Below are 7,029 nucleotides of genomic sequence, written 5' to 3' on the forward strand. Positions count from 1 at the left end.
AAATATTCATAATAATTATTCTAACACATAAAACTAAAAACCCTATTAGTTAGACATTCCTCATAGTGAATAAAATTTGCACACAAATCCCCATTGATAGATATTATCATTTCCTCTTAATATTCACTAACTATACACTAAAAATATATAAAAACTATCATTTTGACCCTTAAAAGTTATGTATCTTTATATTTAGAGTCCCATATGGTTGAAAATTGACAAGCAAGTCCATATAATTATGGTTCAACTCTTTTTTAATGCATCTCTCTTAATCTCCCCTTAATTCTCTTAATTTTCTTTAATCATAGTCAAAACTACCATTTTAAGCATGAAAATGATCATATCTTTCAATTTATACATCATTTAAGTGTAAGATTTATTTCAAGATTTTTTTATGTACTTCAATTTTTTAATTTTAGTTTTCATTAATCATACTTGGAATAATATTTTTCTTAATATTTATTAATTATTAGAGCAAAAATACAAATTTTAGTCTATTTTCCATCATCTTCTTATAATTTTGATTCTTATGATGCAACTTCATTCTAATGTTTCAATAGTCAAAAAATCAAAAAATCATTTTTTTAATATCATTCTTATTCAAACTCATTATTCCACTTCAATTTTAACTAGAATAGAAAGTGCTCGATTAAATGAAGAAAGATAAATCATTAGCCATATTTGACAATGCCAATGGGTGCTCCTGCTCTACCTTTATACCAATAATCTTGCTTTTCTTTAATCTCCTTTGATGTCCACTAATATCTACTAATTTTTCCTCAATCTTGTTGTACATTTCTCCCTCTACATGAAGAAATAGGCTTCAAGAATGGAATGAGAAGAAAGAAGAAATAATAAGTGATCCATTGCATCCCGTGGATGAGCAAATCTAAAGAAAATGCCATAGAAAATTCTCCAACATACTCTTAGATGATGGCACCCAATTTCTTGCCATGTTTCTCTCTCTTGAGCTCATCTTACATTCGTTGTCTGCTACTTACTAAAATTTTATCTCTAAAATTCCAATCTAAAATATCCCAAACTTCTCTACTTCTAAATCCATCTTAGCACCATCAAATACTACTTTATGACTTAGTTTTTATTAACTTTTATAAAAAATAATATGAAAAACATAATCACAACCATCTAGTTTGCATGAAAAAAGTTATAAAAATGGCTGTAAATAACTAATTATCAAAACATGACATAGTGAGGAGTGAAAGAAAAAAAAGAAAAGAAAAGTGTAACATGTAGATAGAGTACAATAGGATGAGGAAAGAGGTCATCTCATCCTACACCCATCAATCTTCAAAGGAAGGAATATCATTCCACTAGGAGACTTTTGGTGAGGAGATTTGTAGCATTTATATCTCTAGGAATCTTGACAGCTCAATGGACTTGTCATCTACCACCTCTTTGATCAAGTGATATCATATCTCAATGTGCTTTGTCTTCACATAGAAGTCCATATTACATGCCAATTGAATGGCACTGATCGAATTGGAACGTAGTATAGGAGTCATAGTCATACTAAGATCTATGACTAGACGACCTAACGATAGGGCCTCCTTGTGCAAGCCACAATGGCTACCAGCCTAACCATAGGGTCTCCTTGCAAGCCATAGTGGCTGCAATGTACTCAATCCTAGTAGTATTATAGAAAGCTATGTGTTTTGGCACCATGGACATCCAAGAGATAGCACCTCCAACATAGGTAAGACATACCTAGAGATGGACTTCCCACTATCTACATGTCCTACATAATCTGAGTTAGTATAACCCATGACTCATGTATCTTAGCTAGAAAATGTATACATTTGTAGAGCCTTTAAGGTATCTCATGATACCTTTCATGACGTCCCAATGTTACCTACCAATTGTAGCCATATAATATGTCACAACTCTATTGCAAATGCTACGTCAAGACAAGTGGCTATCATGGCATATATCAAAGTGCTCAATGCAAATGCATATGGAACCTTGGCCATCTCAGCCCTCTTACCATCTGATGATCAAGGACAATCGACGTGGCTAACCTTCACATAAGATGGTAAAGGATAACCAATAGGCTTACTATGCTATATATGGAATTGCTCAAGTACTCTATGTATGTACTCCTTTTGGGAAAGGTAGAGAAGTCTCTCAAAGAAATTACATGTAATGCATATACCAAGTACATGTGGGGACCACCCCACGTCCTTCATGTTAAAGCTCTTCTTGAGCTGAGTCTTTAAAGCATTAGCTCAGCATGAGCGCTCCCAGTAATAAGCATAAAACTTATGGTAGCATTTATATAATAAGACTACCATCACGAGCCCTCTTTGTGTATAGAAATAGATCCATATCACTGTGAGAACATCCTTGTGAATGCATAAAAGCATAAAACTTATGGTACTATTTCCTAGGTTCTTGCTTAAGCCCATAAAGAATGTTCTTCAATTTTCACACTAGGTGTTCCCTACCTTCTTCCACAAAGCCCTCGAAGTACTACATATAAATGTCCTTATTTAGGTCCCCATCTAGATAAGTTGTCTTAACATGCATCTACTAAAGGTCCAAATCCAATTAAATAACCAAGGCTAAGACAAAGAGCAAGATAGTAACCTTAACCACATGAGAGAAATGTAGGATACTATTCAACTTGTACACCCACTTGCATGGCAATGTACATTTTTCATTAGATAAGGAAATTAAGTCCCATGTATGGTTCTTCTGCAGTGAACCAAACTCAAACTGCATGCCCTCTCCCAAGAATGAGAATCACCTCTATGCATAGACTCCTCATAGGTAAGTGGATCTTTAGAGTCTATCACAATGACATAATCCATAGTTGACTCACATTGATTTTAGGATGATGCAAAGCTCTAGAAGAGTGTCTCAAAATTGCCTATGGGGTATGCATGGCATGTTCTCTCTATCCAACATCATGATCCTACACAATAGGCATATCTTGGGCCACTACAATATCAACAATAGTAGGCTATCTCACTAGGGGTGATTGTACTGTAATAGGATGCTCCTTCTAAAAGATCACCCTACATAACTCAATCACATGCTCAAGTTTCATATGCATATTCTCCTCATGGGTGTAGATAATCTTTTGAGCCTCTGGATCTCAAAGATGATAGTCCATTCCATCGTATCCCCATATCTAAGAAAGATGCATTTGATAGACTTTGGATCTAACTTATTGTGCTTGTATTTAGGAATATGATAGAAAGCCTCATATATAAAGACTCGCAAGTGTGTATACGAGGAAGGCCTACCAAACCATAGGTCCTCTATAACTCTACCACCAAGAATAGTGCATGGAGATGTATTAATAAGATACATGATAGTAGTTACTACCTTAGTCCAAAAGTGATGCACTAAGCTTGCATGACTAAGCATAATATAGAATCTTTCATGAATAGTCTTATTCATGTGCTCTACAGTACCAATCTTGGGTGGGGTGTAGGGGGTGGTCAACTAACACTTAATACCCCTCTCATCACATAGCTGCTCAAAAGCCTTAGGGACATATTCACCCCCATTGTTAGACCATAGGCATTTCAACCTATACCTAGACTAGTTCTCAACCATGGCAAGAAAACAATGAAACGTAGGTAAAACATCCAATTTCTTCTTAATAGGATAGGTCTAACCCTTATGCCAATAATCATATATGAATTTAACAAAATACTTCGCACCACTCGAGGACTGATAGGGCATGGGGCCACAAATATCTAAATGCACAAGATCCAGAGGCTCATCCCACCTATAGAACTAGACTACTGATGCAAATTAGAGTTTGTTTGCTTTAATAAGAATGATTAGATGAATCAAAACAAGAAGAATCGAAGGGTAAAATATATTGTTACAGGATTAATACTTTCATTCCATTCAAAGACATGCACCCAAGGTGACGATGCCATATAGATATATGTGGAAGAACAATCACAGTGACCAATACATGGTCAATAGACCTAGAAACAAGTAAAGGATAGAAGCTACCAACCTTGGAACCTGTAGCAAAAACAATATTTCCATGGGTTATGGTCCACAAAGAATCACCAAAAGATACATGGTACCTATCATCATCCAAATGTCTAGATGAAATAAGGCTTTTCCTCAAAGCCAAGACATGACGTACACCATGAAGCACAAAAGGAGCCTAGAAAATCAAACTGTAGTCTAACATTACCTATGCCAATGATATCCAATGGAGTGTCATCTCCTAGTATGGTAGCTATGAAACCAGTGGTGATACAAGGTCATGGATTGAAGCCACCAAATTAAGAAGCTAACATTAAGAGTAAGTGGATGTTGCATCAGTTAAGTGAGTAGAATGAAGAGATGAAGTTGTAAGAATATAATAATCAAAATTGTACTCCAATGCCTTTATCTCCTCTAGACTTAGGTACAATCTTAGTGAAATTTGTATTTTCTTATACATTTTATTTACCTTTCTCATTGTGCTTATCATTGCACATCACGACCACACTTGGTACATAAAGGAACATAATCCTTTCTCCTTTCCTCATTTGGAAAAATTCTAGCCACTTGTCTAGGTTGCTCACATCTCCAAAATGCTACACTTATTCTTGTGGTATCATTCCTTCTGGAATTAGGATTTCTAAATAGTGAGGTCCTCCTCTCATTTCCAACTATCCTCCCTATTTGGCATTGGAGGTGCACCCTGGGTAGGCATACCTCTTGGCATAAGTGGCATGTTAGGAGGTCCTATTGGATAAGTCACGTTATCCATATCGTTATAATTTGTTTACATTTGGACTACTCACTCTTGTAGATGAGTTTGCTTAATCTTCCACATGATTGTTTTTTTAGCAACACCCACAAAAAAAATTCCTCTGTTGGTGAGGAACAATTCTACTCGATGTGGGGCATTTTGTTGTTGAATGACTAAAATAAGTGCACTAGGGGGGTTGGACCTTGGCGGTGTGGGATTCCTTTGACTAGATACTGATTTTAGTTCTATTGCACTAGTAGGTTGGCTGATATTATAAACTCCCTTCACATTAGGGTTTACCTCATCTAAAATCTATTTTTTCATATATGCCAAATGTTGGGCTATTAGCTCAATCACCTTAGAATAATCTAGACTCCATCTTGTAGATGCACTAATTATTGATGGTGAGGGATATATGGGGGGGTGCCAAGTATGGATTTAATATAGAGTATGGCATTGATGATGGTGCCACACTGCACTTGTCATGTACATAGCTCGAGGAGCTACTAGAGCTCCTACATATGGCATGCTAATTGACATGGATGGAAAGACACTTAAATGAATTAGTCCAAGGTGAGTGTATGATCCCTTCCTCCTCAATTGTCCTAATTGAACTTCCTTCCATCATCGTGCTTCTATCTCTATGTTTGCCAAATTTGCTGGCCGCTTAGGACTTACATGTTCCATAATACTTTCATATTATTACTCAATAAATTTTTGTTTTTGCATATCCTTGGAGAGGGCATTTTGTTCCATCTTTCTAATTAGTGTCTCCACCTTTTCAATGTAATGTTCCACAGTTTCTCTTGGGTTTTGTGCCAAATAGTCAAACTCTAAACCTAAATGGTCCTAACCCTTGTCACCTAAACTTATTTAAGAATACCTCTCTTAACACTACATAAGCCGTCCTTGTGGTAATGGGAAGGTTTCCATACCACCACAAGGTTGCTTCATACTTAAGAGTTGCTAGGAATATATGAATTTTCTTATCAATCATCAATAATCTCATTTACTATGCATGCCACTTCAACCACTAGACATGCATATTTGGGTTGTCATCCTAGCAACTAGAATATTGTGTGAAATTTGTAAGTTGCATAGATGTTCTTACAACCATATATAACATTCTTAGTACCTCCTCTAGATCTTCATTAAGTGGAACCCACTCTTTTGGGTCAAAAAATAGTATACTAAGACCTTAATATTATGTAAAGTTATCTATATTGTTATCCTCCATTCTATGATTGGTGGATGTTTCCTCTATCCGATATCCTACGATTTCAGTGAAATCATTATTAGACCTTACAAAACCGTCATTGTTTTGACCCTCTTCTTTTGTATTCTCTTTTTTTTTCTCACTTGCAATTGACCCCTTCTTTGAGCTACCCTTATTGGTACCATTCCTTCACAACTCCCTGCTTGCCTCTCCCAATCGTAATTTGACTTAGTTCCAATAGAAGATGTCTCTCTAGTGACTTTTCGAGTTTCCAATGATAAATCCAACCTGCCTCGCAAGGTATTTTACAAGTCAACATTCAAGTTCGTAACTCCTCCACTATCCTTTTAGCTCTCTCTTCCAATCTTCTTCTTGATTTCTCATCCCATGAAAGTTTCTAGCTTTCACTTATTCACTCTTGCACTTCGTAGCTTTCTCTATCTTGTACATCCTTCATCAACCTCTACTATAAGAGCCCTTGTTTATGTACACAACTTCATAAGAATATCAGGTAGTTTCTTAACTTCAGCCCTATAGTGTACATCATCACCCAATGTTTCTAGTAAACCTAATATTTCAGCCAGCTCCCTTGCTTCCTTTGTGTTAAATGTTAATTTCATGCATTAATATAATACCACCCATGGAAGCACATGGGCCCAATCTATTATCCTAAAAGACTTGTATGATTCTCTATAAAACCAATCGTAGTGGTCTCTTACGTTAATAATGTTGAGTTGGATTTCATCGACCAATTTAAAGTGCAATGCTAACAAAATAATCCCTTTTGCTTCATCTTGGAACATCCAATTCCAAGTACACAGTCATTATAAGTCAGCCCACAATTGGGGTCCAAGTTATTTACACCTGTCCACCAACTTGATGTCTCTAGCCTTATTTACAATAATCCATTGAATATCCTATGGAAATTCAGGGAAGAAGTCTCATAGGAAATCTATGTCATAATGACTCGTGAAAATTTCAATTGTTTAGCTTTATACATCCTACATTTATAAATTCTCTCACCAAATCTTGAAGTACCTAAAGTCTTATGGGTGGGTCAAATAGGTGTAGGATTCTAAACCTA

The sequence above is a fragment of the Lygodium microphyllum genome, chromosome 20, assembly GCF_053477565.2.
Source record: "Lygodium microphyllum isolate KBCC chromosome 20, Lygodium_microphyllum_v1.1.10, whole genome shotgun sequence".
Lineage (NCBI taxonomy): Eukaryota > Viridiplantae > Streptophyta > Polypodiopsida > Schizaeales > Lygodiaceae > Lygodium > Lygodium microphyllum.